Source organism: Microcebus murinus, chromosome 11, assembly GCF_040939455.1.
Source record: "Microcebus murinus isolate Inina chromosome 11, M.murinus_Inina_mat1.0, whole genome shotgun sequence".
Classification (NCBI taxonomy): domain Eukaryota; kingdom Metazoa; phylum Chordata; class Mammalia; order Primates; family Cheirogaleidae; genus Microcebus; species Microcebus murinus.
This window is the reverse complement of record NC_134114.1, coordinates 53,574,913-53,589,943: the sequence shown is the minus strand read 5'-3', so window position 1 is coordinate 53,589,943 and position 15,031 is coordinate 53,574,913. Positions and strand designations below refer to the sequence as shown.

The following is a 15,031-nucleotide window of genomic DNA, read 5'->3' as shown; positions in this document are numbered from 1 at the left end:
GATCCAGAGGAAGATTTACCCACATATGTGGAGAGAGGGTTGTATTTGAACCTCATCTTTGTCTGTCTCCTTGTCCTCGCACTTCTTTCCCTTTATTTAAAGGTGGTTGTTTACTTTGATTCCTGCTGCTGTTACTGTTACTGGCTCCTAAAACTCCAGTCCACCTGTGGCCCAAATGCATAGTTTGTTTCTCCTTAGCACAGCTGAATCTGCCTGACATGTTAAAGAGCAACCTGGCTAATTACCAAGAAAAACAAAGTACTTTAGTGTATTTAGAAAATACAAATAGCTTTGAAAGTGTTAATCTAAAGTTTGGGTTTCTGATCCTAAGAGCCATCTGTGCCCTACCCTTAAAAGACTAGTGGAACTTCATACTTGCTTTCCCTGTCCTCCTGTTCATTCAGTTCCCTAGAGCTGTTGGAACCAGGAAGGCCTAACCTACTTACTCTGTGTGCACATACACCCCACACCTTGTTACCACCAAAGAACAAAGTGTGCCTTGTTCTGTACCTTGACCAAGAAACCTTTCACAGAGAATACACATTAGTTTCTTTCTTACTTCCATTTCAAATCTTCCAAATGTGGCTCTTCTGGTCAGATCCAGTCTAAAGATCATACCAGATTCACTGCTGATTTGAAGAACAGTTGTGACTGGTACCTTGATCCTATAATTAGTCCACATTTGGGATGAGAAATAGTGCATATAGTCAATAAAAGGAAGGCCATTTTTTCCCAAAGAATAAAAAACTGATGTATAGTTTAAAATGGTTTTGCTTTATGGTAAATACTTTGGGTCTCCAATATGCTGTTTTATTGCTCCAATTTATTTATATGCTCCAATATGCTGTATAAATTTGAAATAGAACCAATAATTTATGTAACTTTAGAAAGATATACACGGAAAGAAAAAGAACTTTCAGTGGAAGTTTAGTGCTGCATTGCATAAAAGACATTACTTTGTTTTTAAATGTTTTAATTTTTGGAGTTGGTATGTGAATTAATTGCTATGTGCTTTATTTTATACAACATTATTTCTATGGGAATTGGAGGCTTTTTATTTCTTACACTGGCTCTAGGGAATTTTCCTACCTGAAACTAGCTCATAGACATTTGGGGCACATACTAGTTTATACCTTTTTATTGAGGGCTTGCTTTCTATGAAAGACACAGTTAAAAGGCATAGCTTCCCTTTTAGGATTTCTGATCAATATTTTACTTCAGGAGTGTGTGTGTCTTCTCATTATGTGATGTTGGGGTTTCTTCTTCCCTGGTACCTGGCCTCTATTTTTGCCTGTTCTGATAGCCAACTCTGTTGTATGTCCTGGAGCTCCCAAGTGCTACTGTGTCTACCACTTTAGCACCCTCCATACTTCTCTACCATATATTTTATTTCTTTTCCCTTTTAAGCTCTATCTCTCATCTACTAGATAGCAGTGGAATTAGGTGTGCTTATACTAGCCTTTGAATCAGTAGCCATTTAATTCACTCTGGAAGTGTTTTTTCTACAGAGGAAACCTAAACATAATTAAAATATTTTAGAGAAATTATCCAAAACAAATATTAAAACACCGGTGATAGAAGTATTTCTGATATATATACTTCATATATATAAAATAGGTGTATTTATATATATAAATATAAGTATATTTCTCATATGAGAACTATATATATTTCTCTCAGGAAAAAGCTGCACCTGCAACAAAAACATAAAATCTTCATTAAGCATATTTGTAGTTGAATGAAAGTCTTGTGAAATGATTTATTATTTTTTTTTGTTATTTATAATTTCTAAAAATTAAATAGCAAATACGTTTATAGTTAGGATATAAGAGTAGCTTTGGTATATAAAAGGAGACTTTGTTTATGAGTTCAAATCCTATTACAGTCCAGTGAAATTCAAGAAACTATAAATTCTTTTTTGCCTGAAATAAAGAGATCATTGTGCGAGACCAGTTGTCTGATTTTTGAATTAGATAGATTGTTTTGTTATAAAGATGTGTGTTTTGCGTTTTTTGCATTTCTATTCTGTTATTTTAATGTAATGAACTCTAATTTATTCCTTTAAGGTGTATTTATTTTTTTAGGATTTTTTTTTTCCATGTTTTTTTAGAGACAGCGTCTTGCTCTGTTGCCTTAGGCTGGAGTGCACAGCAGTCATAGCCCACCATAACCTCCAACTCCTAGGCTCAAGTAATCCTTCTGCTTCAGCCTCCCAAAGTGTTGGAAATATGGGCATAACCCACCATGCTTGGCCTATATTTCATATTTTGTCCTTGTTATTTATATGATCTTTTATATTTTTCAAAAACTCTTCAAAAATATTCTTCAAATTGGTCTTTCAAATGAAGTAAAAAATTTTTTTTCAAATAAAGTAATGTTTATTTTATAGTTGAAGGAGAGCTTCAGGAAATAGTTCCTTGGGGTTTCTGATTTATCTTATTGGTAAAATAAGTTTCACTTCTTTAATCAGCAATTGCTTACTTTATGTAACTGATTCTTTTATCAAATGTTTTTGAAAAAGAACACAAGAGTGAGATTGAAGGTATTGTTACTGCATTCCAGAAATGGATAATTCTTGAGATCTTCTGTTCACATCTCATATAATGTCTTTGGTTATGATGATTCAAATCTTTGCTTAAATTAAGCCCTAGGGAGGGATGGGGAACAAAGAAAAATATAATGATTCATGACTACTTAACAAGTACCACACCTCTCACAAGTCCAGAAGAGTGAAAGGATTCATCATAAATTTGAAAATATATATGTTGAGTATGCCTAATCTGAAAATTCAAAATCTGAAATACACCAGAATTTGAAACTTTTTGAGTGCTGATATGATGTTCAAAGGAAATGCTCATTGAAGCATTTCAGATTTTGGATTTTTAGGTTAGGGATGCTTAACCAATAAGGATAATGCAAATATTTCAAAATCCGAAAAAAATTTGAAATCCAAAACACTTCCGGTCCTAAGCATTTTGGATATGGTATACTTAACCTGTACCTTAATTATTTACTTTTTTATTTACATACCTGAAGACTGCTGATGATTTTGAGCTTGAAGAAATTATTAATGAAATAATGGGAACAGTGTATTCAGCCAGGTTATTCATTGTTTCAAAACTCCACTCTTCAATCTACTGTATAACCCAGAAATTATCTTTAAAACAAAATGAAGATAGAACATGTTGATTTGATTAGTATCAAAGAGATTTTGGGTTTGGTTATTGTATTGCTAACTTGTAAGTTGTGTAACAATCTTGGCTTTCACTTTTCTCCTTTAAAATAAGGGAGTTAGGCTTGACTAAGATAATCATTGAGACTTTTTTTTTTGGCTCTGAAGTTTTCTGAATCTGGAGTTAGAAGTGAGTTAGATTACCAAGTTGATACAATATTTATTCCTGGTAGTACAACACGTACAATGCTACTGCCTTATGGATTAAACTACTAAATGATCTTTATTTTCATTTTTCATAATTCTTTTTTATTTTTTGAGACAGGGTCTCGCTTTGTTGCCCAGGCTAGAGTGAGTGCCGTGGTGTCAGCCTAGCTCACAGCAACCTCAAACTCCTGGGCTCAAGCAATTCTGCTGCCTCAGCCTCCTGAGTAGCTGGGACTACAGGCACGCGCCACCATGCCCAGCTAATTTTTTCTATATATTTTTAGTTGGCCAATTAATTTCTTTCTATTTTTTTAGTAGAGACGAGGTCTTGCTCTTGCTCAGGCTGGTTTCAAACTCTTGACCTTGAGTGATCTGTCCGCCTTGGCCTCCCAGAGTGCTAGGATTACAGGCATGAGCCACCTCGCCCTGCCAATTTTTCATAATTCTTAAGGTTGACAGTATGTCCTGTTTAATTCCAAATGGACCAATTCCTCTTTCTTCCTAGATATCAACAGCAGATTTTAATACGTAGTTTCCTTGCTTGTGGCAGAAAATTGCTGTAGCATTATTGGAGCAATGATTGACTAGCTCATTCAGGGCTCTTCTATATTTGGCCCTTTTAAACTGATCTGAATAAAGTTTTAGTGTTATAAAAGCTACAGTGCTATAGAATCCCACTATATTCTTATATGATTATGACATTTTCATTGAAAGCATATGTTCTGTCTCTTTACCACCCACTTTCCTTAGCCAGCTCAAAATAGATAAGTGTTTATTATCAGTGTTAAACCCAACACTGTTTATACCTTTTGTCTTAGAATAGTTTCTGATAGGGGTCTCTTCAACATTAACTTGTCAATTCATTTGTTAAATAATTTTAGCAATAAAAATAATATTTTAGAGCATATATATTGCCAGCATAGTGAATGGTATAATTATTTCTAGATATTTCATATTATAACATCTTTGATTTTTTTGTTTATAAATTTGTTGTCACAATCTGTTCTTTTAGTCAACCTCTTAGTGTAATTCCAAATTATATCTGTATGTAGTATACTTTGTTTAAGTTAATATTCTAAATTTTTGAAAGTCATGTATTTATAATAAAAGTCATACCTACAAAGCAACCAGGAATTTAATTTAGAATTATCTTGAACCAGTAAGAGTTGATTAATAAAAAAGAAGTAAATACCAATGTAATTTTCCACAGAATTAGAACAATCCTAAATTTCATATGAAATCAAAGAAGAGATTGAATAGACAAAGCAATCTTAAGCAAAAAGAACTAATCTGGAGGCATTACATCACCCAACTTCAGATTACAGTACAAGGTGATGGTAACCAAAACAACATAGTGGTGGTATAAAAGTAGACACGTAGATCAGTGAAACAGAATAGAGAACCCAGAAATAAAACCATACTCCTGTAACCACCTGATCTTTGACAAAGCAGATGAAAACATTCCCTGGGGAAAGGACACCCTATCCAATAAATGATGCTGGGAAAATTGTAGAGCCACATGCAGAAGAATGAAAATGGATCCCCATCTCTCACCATGCACAAAAATAAACTCAAGGTGGATTGAAGACTTAAATGTAAGACCTGATACCATAAAACATCTAGAAGAAAACTTAGAAAAAAACTCACTGGGTATTTGCCTAGGCAAAGAATTTATGAGTCAGATCCCAAAAGCAAATACAATACAAAGATAAATAAATGAGACTTAATTAAATTAAAAGGTTTGAGCAAATAACTTATAGAATGGGAGAAAATATTTGCAAACCATATATCTGACAAAGGACTGATATCCAGAATCTACAAAGAATTCAAATCAGCAAGAAAAAACCTTATTAAAAGTGGACAAGAGACATGAACAGATATTTTTCAAAGGAAGATGGCCAGCAAACATGAAAAAATGCTCAACATCATTAATCATCAGGGAAATGCAAATTTAAAACCACAATGACATGCTACCTTACACCTGTTAGAAAGGCCATTATTAAGTCAAAAAACAGGCTGGGCGCTTTGGCTCACGCCTGTAATCCTAGCACTCTGGGAGGCCGAGGTAGGCGGATAGCTCAAGGTCAGGAGTTCGAAACCAGCCTGAGCAAGAGCGAAACCCCGTCTCTGCTATAAATAGAAAGAAATTAATTGGCCAACTAATATATATAGAAAAAATTAGCCGGGCATTGTGGCGGTTGCCTGCAGTCCCAGCTACTCGTGAGGCTGAGGCAGCAGAATTGCTTGAGCCCAGAAGTTTGAGGTTGCTGTGAGCTAGGCTGACGCCATGGCACTCACTCTAGCCTGGGCAACAAAGCAAGACTTTGTCTCAAAAACAAAACAAAAACAATTGGTGGCCAGGCCTGGTGGCTCACGCCTGTAATCCTAGCACTCTGGGAGGCCGAGGTGGGAGGATCGCACGAGGTCAGGAGTTCGAGACCAGCCTGAGCAAGAGTGAGACCCCGTCTCTACTAAAAAAAATTAGAAATTACCTGGACAACTAAAAAAAAAAAAAAAAAAAAAAAAAAAAAAAAATATATATATATATATATATAAATAAATTAGCCAGGCATGGTGGTACATGTCTGTAGTCCCAGCTACTTGGGAGGTTGAGGCAGCAGGATTGCTTGAGCCCAGGAGTTTGAGGTTGTTGTGAGCTAGGCTGACGCCACAGCACTCTATAGCCTGTGCAACAGAGTGAGACTCTGTCTCAAAAGAAAAACAAAAAAAAAAAACGCATGAATGCAGTGGAAAGGGAATGCTTATGCACTGTTGGTGGGAATGTAAATTAGTACAGCCTCTATGGAAAACGGTGTGAAGATTCCCTAAGGACTAAAAGTAGACCTACTATTTGATCCAGCAATCCCGCTACTGGGTATCTACCCAAAGCAAAAGAAATCATTATGTCAAAAAGACACATGTACTCATATATTTATTGCAGTGCAATTCACAATTGCAAAGATAAGATAAGGAATTAAGTGTCCATCAACTGATGACGTAACGAAAATGTAGTGTACATATACAATGGAGTACTACTCAGCCATAAGAAAGAATGAAACCTTTCGCAGCCACTTGAATGGAACTGGAAGCCATTCAAGTGAAGTATTTCAGAAACAAAAACAAATACTGGATGTTCTTGCTTATAAGTGAGATCTGAACTGTGGGTATACATGGTCACACAGAATAACTACAAGAATGGTATAAGGGAGTTTGGAGACTTGGAAGCAGGGGGGGTGGGGGGAGGTTGAGAGATCTAATATTACCTATGGGGTACAATGTATACTATTTGGGTGACAGGTACACCGAAAGCCCTGACTTTACCACTATATAATTCATCCATGTAACAAAAAACCACTTCTACCCCCTAAATTATTGAAATAAAGAAGAGTTAAAGTAGTTTCTGAGAACAGAGAGAATTTCTTAAGTTAGAACAATCCTACATCCTTACTGACATCATCTTTCTTCTGAGGATTCAGAAGGGAAAGCAGTGCATCTCTCCTTTAAATATTGGTCACAACACGTGAAGGAAACAGGAAAATGAATACATAAAAATGGAAACTAGACTGTAAGAAATCATAATGGCTTGTGGTGGATTTTTGAGTTCTTTGCCTTTGCTTTTGCAAACATGCTTGGAAACCACACCTAGTATATAATTTACTCCCTTAATTCCTTTATTGTAAGAATATTCCAAATTTTAAAATATGGAATCTTTATACTGTTTGGTAGACAAGAAGTTAATGATTTCCTTTCTCTTTTGTTGAAAATTATTCAACCAGCTCTTCATTATTGTGAGGATTTTAATCTTTAATCTTTCATTAGTAGATTGTAAATATGTCACAGGAATATATTATAGTCATTTTGTTTTCAGTCAGTTGTGGGGCTCACAAATAGAATGTAATTGTAATATTTCTTTTTGTTTGTTTTAGAGACAAGGTTTCTGTGGCTAGAGTGCAGTGGCATGATGATAGCTCACTGTTTTAACCTCAAACTCCTGGGCTCAAGCAATCCTCCCGCCTCAGCCTCCTGAGTAGCTGGGACTACAGACGTGCAACACGACACCCAGCTAATATGTTAAAAACAATTTTTATAGAGATGGGATTTTGCTTGGTTGCCCAGGGTAGCCTCAGACTCTTGGCCTCAAGTCATCCTGCTAGTCTGGCCTCCTAAAGTGCCTCTGTTGTTTTTTAAATAAGAAGCAGACTGCTCTTGAGTAGTAATTTACCAAAGAAAGATGTCTGACAATACTTCTTTTTTAGAGATAAATATATTAGTTAACATCTTCTAAGTTTCAGAATATTTGCCTATTAGAATCCTGTTAGGAAGACACACCTCCCCAACCTCAAGAAAAAATTTCCAAGTGAAGAGCAACAAGACTTTATATTCTTTACATTCCAAATCAAGTCCTGAAATCAAGTAGTGGTTGTTGAAAAAATATGTACAGACTAACTTAAGCTTTCATCTTAATTCTTTCATTATTTTTATGAATATATAGCAGTCGTACCTATTTAAGGAGTACCTGTAACATTCTGATGTAAGCATACAATGTGTAATGATCAAATCAGAGTAACTGGTATATCCATCACTTCCAACATTTATCATTTCTTTATATTGGGAACATTTCAATTCCATTCCTCTAGTTATTTTGAATATACAATAAATTGTTAACTGTAGTTGCTCTGTTGTGCTACTGAACACCAGAGGATTTTTAAAAACATTCCACTGCAAAGTATTACCAAAGTTTACACTCTAGGAAGCTACACTATATATTTACTCTGTGACTTCATATCTTCTTCAGATGCCTACAAGATTGTATTTAGACAGTTTTGAGGGACAGTGACTTTTCCTTTCTCTGTCTAGAGGCATTACAAATTTTGATTGTCTTTTATGGGGTCATTTTAGTTATAGGGAGCCTGTTCAGTAGTTAAGGAACAGTTTGTTTAATGAGTTATCACATTGATTGTAGTTTTTATGATAGTCTATTTGTTTAAAAGAATGTTTAAAATGTTTAAAAGAATGATTTAATCATTTTTCTTTTCTTTTTTTAATTTTAGCGTATTATGGGGGTACAAGTGTTAAGGTTACATGTATTGCCCATGCTCCCCCCCTTGAGTAAGAGCTTTAAGCGTGTCCATCCCCCAAATGCTGCACGTATCACTCATTGTGTTTGTATATATCCATCCTCTCCTCGCCCCTCCACCCTCCCGACACCCGATACATGTTACTCCTGTATGTCCACTTAGGTGTTGATCAGTTAATACCAATTTGCTGGTGAGTACATGTGGTGCTGGTTTTTCCATTCTTGAGATACTTCACTTAGTAGAATGGGTTCCAGCTCTAGCCAGGAAAATACAAGAGGTGTACTCCATGGTATACGTATACCACGTTTTATTAATCCACTCATGAATTGATGGGCACTTGGGTTGTTTCCACAGCTTTCCAATTGTGAATTGTGCTGCTATAAACATTAGAGTGCAGGTATCATTTTCATAAAGTGACTTTTGATCTTTTGGGTAGATGCCCAGTAGTGGAATTGCTGGATCAAATGGTAGATCTACTTGTATCTCTTTGAGATATCTCCATATTGCTTTCCACAGAGATTGAAATGGTTTGCAGTCCCACCAGCAGTGTAGGAGTGTTCCTCTCTCTCCGCATCCACGCCAGCATTTGTTCTTTGGGGACTTTTTGATAAAGGCCATTCTCACTGGAGTTAAGTGATACCTCATTGTGGTTTGCATTTCCCTGATACCTCATTTTGATTTGCATTTCCCTGATGATTTAGAGATGTTGAACATTTTTTCATATGTTTGTTGGCCATTATTCTGTCGTCTTTTGAGAAGTTTCTGTTCATGTCCTTTGCCCATTTTTGATAGAGTTGTTTGATTTTTTTTCTTGCTGATTTTCCTGAGTTCTAAATAGATTCTAGTTATCAGCCCTTTATCAGATGTGTGGCTTGCAAAAATTTTCTCCCATTCTGTGGGTTGTCTGTTTGCTCTCTTGACAGTTTCTATGGCTGTGCAGAAGCTTTTTAATTTGATCAGGTCCCATTTGTTTATTTTTGTTGCTGTTGTGATTTCCTTTGGGGTCTTCTTCATAAAGTCTTTGCCTAGACCCATGTCTAGAAGGGTATTTCCAACATTTTCCTCTAGAATTCTAATAGTTTCACACCTAAGGTTCAAGTCTGTTACCCAGCGTGGGTTATTTTTGTGAGAGGTGAAAGGTGTGGGCCTTGTTTCAGTCTTCTACATGTGGCTATCCAGTTTTCCCAGCACCATTTATTGAATAAGGATTCTTTTCCCCAGTGTATGTTTTTATCTGCTTTGTTGAAGAATAGTTGGCTATATGAGGATGGTTTTATTTTTTTTATTTTTTTAAATTAATTAATTAATTTTTTTTGAGACAGAGTCTCACTTTGTTGCCCAGGCTAGAGTGAGTGCCATGGCATCAGCCTAGCTCACAGCAACCTCAAACTCCTGGGCTCAAGTGATCCTCCTGCCTCAGCCTCCCGAGTAGCTGGGACTACAGGCATGTGCCACCATGCCCGGCTAATTTTTTCTATATATATTAGTTGGCCAATTAATTTGTTTCTATTTATAGTAGAGACGGGGTTTCGCTCTTGCTCAGGCTGGTTTCGAACTCCTGACCTCGAGCAATCTGCCCACCTCAGCAATCCACCCACCTTGGCCTCCCAGAGTGCTAGGATTACAGGCATGAGCCACCATGCCCGGCCTAGGAGGATGGTTTTATATCTGGGTTCTCTGTTCTGTTCCACTGGTCAGTGTCCCTGTTCTTGTGCCAATACCATGCTGTTTTAGTGACTATAGCCTTGTAGTATACATTTTATTTTTCTTTAAGTCAATGTTGATAATTAATTGCAAAAGGAAAAATAATAAATTTACATAGAAAAACTTGGCAAATACCATATTAACCAATAGATCATGGTTAACAGCACCAGAAATAAGACATATCTTAGCTGGGTGTAGTGGCGTGCACTTGCAGTCTCAGCTACTCGGGAGGTTGAGGCAGGAGGATTGCTTGAGTCTATGAGTATGAAGTTGCAGTGAGCTATGATGACACCACTGTACTCTAGCCCAGGTAATAGAGTAGTAAGATCTTGTCTCTAAAAAAAAAAAAATAAAAACAGAAAGAAAGAGAAAAAAAGACATATCAACATCACAGGCTGGGGCTGAGCCAGGTGGCTCACACCTGTAATGCTAGCACTCTGGGAGGCCGAGGTGGGCAGATTGCTCGAGGTCAGGAGTTCGAAACCAACCTGAGCGAGACCCCGTCTCTACTAAAAGTAGAAAGAAATTAATTGACCAACTAAAAATATATAGAAAAAATTAGCCGGGCATGGTGGCACATGCCTGTAGTCCCAGCTACTCAGGAGGCTGAGGCAGTAGGATCACTTGAGCCCAGGAGATTGAGGTTGCTGTGAGCTAGGCTGATGCCACGGCACTCACTCTAGCTTCGGCAACAAAGTGAGACTCTGTCTCAAAAAAAAAAAAAAAAAAACATCACAGGCTGGGCAGGGTGGCTTACATCTATAATCCCAGCATTTTGGAAGTCTAAGGCAGGAGGATTACTTGAGGCCAGAAATATGAGACCAGCATGGGCAAAATAACGAGACTCCTGTATCTACAAAAAAATAAAAAAATTAGCCGGGTGTGGTGGCGAGCGCCTGTAGTCCTAGCTACTGGGAAGGCTAAGCTGGGAGGATTGCTTGAGCCCAGGAGTTTGAGGCTATAATTGTGCCACTACACCGCGTTCCAGCCTGAAGACCCTGTCCCTTAAAAAAAAAAAACAAGGACCAGAGTTTAAGGAGACGTTAATTTAAATGTAGTATGGAATCCTGGATTGGATTCTGAACAGGCAAGTGCATTCGTGGAAAAAGTAAAATTTGAATAGTCTGTAGTTTAGCTAATAGTATTGTTAATTTTCTGATTTTGACAGTTATGCTTTGGTTATATGAGATGTTAACTTTATAGTCAAGGGCAATATTTTTGTAGTCTAAAATAATTTTTAAACTAGTTATTTTTTTTTTAGACAGAGTCTTGCTGTGTTGCCTGGGCTAGAGTGCCGTGGCGTCAGCCTAGCTCACAGCAGCCTCAAACTCCTGGGCTCAAGCAATCCTTCTGCCTCAGCCTCCCAAGTAGCTGGGACTGTAGGCATGTGCCACCATGCCTGGCTAATGTTTTCTGTATATTTTTAGTTGGCCAATGAATTTCTTTCAATTTTTTAGTAAAGATATGGTCTCACTCTTGCTCAGGCTGGTCTGGAACTCCTGACCTTGAGTGATCCTCCTGCCTGGGCCTCCCAGGGTGCTAGGATTACAGGCGTGAGCTACCACGCCCGGCCTAAACTAGTTTTTTAAAAGTCAACATTGACACTATGTCAGAAATTACATTCTTTTTAATTATTAAAACTTAGATGGGCCGGGTGGCTCACGCCTATAATCCTCACTCTCTCGGAGGCTGAGGCGGGCAGATTGCTCAAGGTCAGGAGTTGGAAACCAGCTTGAGCAAGAGCAAGGCCTTGTCTCTACTATAAAATAGAAGAAAATAATGGGCCAACTAATATATATAGAAAAAATTAGCCGGGCATGGTGGCCATGCCTGTAGTCCTGGCTACTTGGGAGGCTGAGGTAGTAGGATTACTTGAGCCCAGGAATTTGAGGTTCCTGTGAGCTAGGCTGATGCCATGGCACTCACTCTAGCCTGGGCAACAAAGTGAGACTGTGTCTCAAAAAAAAAAAAAAAACTTAGATGAAAATTTTAGATGTCACCAAAGATGTGAATACATGGCATTTCAAAATTGTTTTAATAGTTACGTGAGCAAAAATGTTTTCTTTGAGGAATTTGACTAGGCCAAGAGGAAAAAAAAAATCTAAAAATACCAATATAGATGGTTACCCTGGGAAAGGCCCCACTTAGATCATCCTGCTGTGAATTTCATTGTCAGCAAGCCCCACTATCTACACAGAGCTTCCAATTGGTTTTCTAATATCTCATTCATATTTTTAAAATAATTTTTTAATAATAATATATTTTATCATTTTTTTCTGGTGGTAGTTAAAATGGAAGCAAGTTAATATCTCATTCTTAACTATGAACAGATAGTCATAGTTAAGGAAAGCCACTGATAAGAAAGATGGAGGTCAAAACAACAAAGAATAGAAGAGATTTGGAGGAGAAGATAATGGAAAAAATATGGCCCGTAATATTTTTGGAAAGTTTAGAGTAGTCATTACATTTATGAAATGAGAACAAGATATCTTAGAAGAATGTTCATAGAGATCTTAGAAATTAAAAATTCAATACAAGGAAGATGAAGTTGAGGAAATTGATCAGGAAGGAAAGCAAGGCTCACGCCTGTAATCCTAGCCCTCTGGGAGGCCGAGGCGGGCGGATTGCTCGAGGTCAGGAGTTCAAAACCAGCCTGAGCAAGAGCGAGACCCCGTCTCTACTATAAATAGAAAGAAATTAATTGGCCAACTAATATATATAGAAAAAAATTAGCCGGGCATGGTGGCACATGCCTGTAGTCCCAGCTACTCGGGAGGCTGAGGCAGCAGGATTGCTTGAGCCCAGGAGTTTGAGGTTGCCGTGAGCTAGGCTGACGCCACGGCACTCTCTCTAGCCTGGGCAACAAAGTGAGACCCTGTCTCAAAAAAAAAAAAAAAAAAAAAAAAAAAGGAAGGAGAGCAAAACCAAAAAACCTTAAATGATGGAGTATGGGAAAGAGAAGATAAAAGTAAAGAAATCATCTAAATGATGTTTCACAAGGAGAGAACAGAAATTGGAGGGGAATAGATCACCAATGAAATAATTCAAAAAATTTCCCCGGACTATTAGAACATGCATTTCCAGATTAAAAGGGCCCATTGAGCATCCATCACAATGAATTAAAAGAGACTTATACCAAGATAGACTATTATGAAATTTCAGAGGTTGTGAAATCATGATGGAGTTTTAGGTAATAGATCAGGAAATAAGATTTTTTCAATAGCAACACTGAACAGTAGAAGTGGAACAATGCCTGTAAGATACTAAGGGAAAATGATTTCCAATGTATTCTATGCCTAGTCAAGTTATCAATGAAATGTGAGAATAAAGGAAATTTCTAGATGGTCAATCTCAAAACAATTTACTTCTCATGTATCCTTTTCCAGGAAGCAAGTAGAGTTTGTGCTCCATTAAAATAAGAAAGTACATCAAGAAAGAAAAATATGGGATCGTGAAACTAAGAGAGAAAGGAGATTTGAAATCACAACTATATATCAGAGTTGTAGAGCTGCTGTGTCTTTTGGTAACCACTAGCTTTATGTGGCTATTTAAATTAAAATTAATATAATTTTAAAATTCATTCTTTCAATCATACTAGTTGCATTTTAAGTACTTAATAGCTATGTGTGGCTAGTGGCTATTGCATTAGATAGTACACACAGAATATTTTCATCACAGAAAGTTATTTCGAACAACATTTTTCTAGAGATTGACTCATCTAGATTGGAGCAAATCAAACAGCTCTGGGATATTGATTCAGGAAGATGAAATTGAGAGAGAACTTGATATATTTGAACTTACCAAGACAAGATTTATACAGTTATGGGAGACTTTGGGGGTTACATTGTGATAGATAATAATTAGTATTAAGGCAAATCAAAAAGCAGTGCAGGAAAGAAGAAACAATCATAGTATGCTATGTGGCTCAGTTGTCCAAAGCATTTAGACAGTCATAATGTAAAACTGAAAATTGGTCTAACCAAACAAATTACAGATTACTATTTTGGGGTTATTGGAGTGTGGTATATCGGAAATGTGTTTGTAGTGGAGTTGGGATTTGGGCGTGTGAATATAAGTAATTGCTGAATTCTCACTTTCCATACTGGGAAGTCTGTTGATTATGCCTGACATGGAAAAATCAAGTAGTATGTTCTTTAGAGATGTGGAAGTAAATACCAAAAAGATCAGTTAAGTGATTTCAAAGTGTTTGCTTATGGGGTGTGGCAAGAGTCTAGTGTGTGGATCAGGAAGGTGATCACAGAATTGCTTTTTTTCCTCAAGTCTTATACAACTATTATATTCTAAACAGTGTACATGTAGAGCTTTGATTAAAATCAAAAAGAGAACATTTAAAACAATGGAACCTTGTCCAGAGTCTAATCAATGTCTGCCACAAAATTAGCTGAACTTTATAAATTGTCACTGGCGCTGTAATGATCAGGGCCACCTGTTATAGGGCTGTGCTAACTAGAAAACTAATGAAAAAGTATCCTGTGGTTATTAGTATTAAAAACAATGGAAGACAAAACATCACTGGTTAATTCAGTGGCAGTTTTGTGTCTTTTGGCCTATGTCAAGAAATATGTAAAGAATAGGGTATAGACAAGCTGAGAGCAAAAACAAAAATTGAGGGCACTGTCATTAGCTGCTATTTTGGAAATAGCCATAATTGTTTGGCTTCAACTGTGAATTGCCTTCATCCAATTTGAAGATCCCTGTTTTCAGGAAGCATAATCTACTTCTATAAGTCAGTTTAACCCATTACTGAAGAGATTGATGATCAATACTAGGGGTTGTATTTTGGATTTTTCTTTAGTTTTTTTTTTTTTTTTAAGAGGTGGGGTCTTGATGGTATGTTCCCCAGGCTGGT

The 15,031-nt window shown here is 36.9% G+C and overlaps 1 protein-coding gene across 3 annotated transcripts in view; it reads left to right on the top strand.

Moving 5' to 3' along the window:
* FAM169A (family with sequence similarity 169 member A) overlaps positions 1 to 15,031 on the top strand; it is a 74,544-nt gene that overhangs the window by 27,136 nt on the left and 32,377 nt on the right. The gene's annotated exons all lie outside the window — the stretch shown is intronic.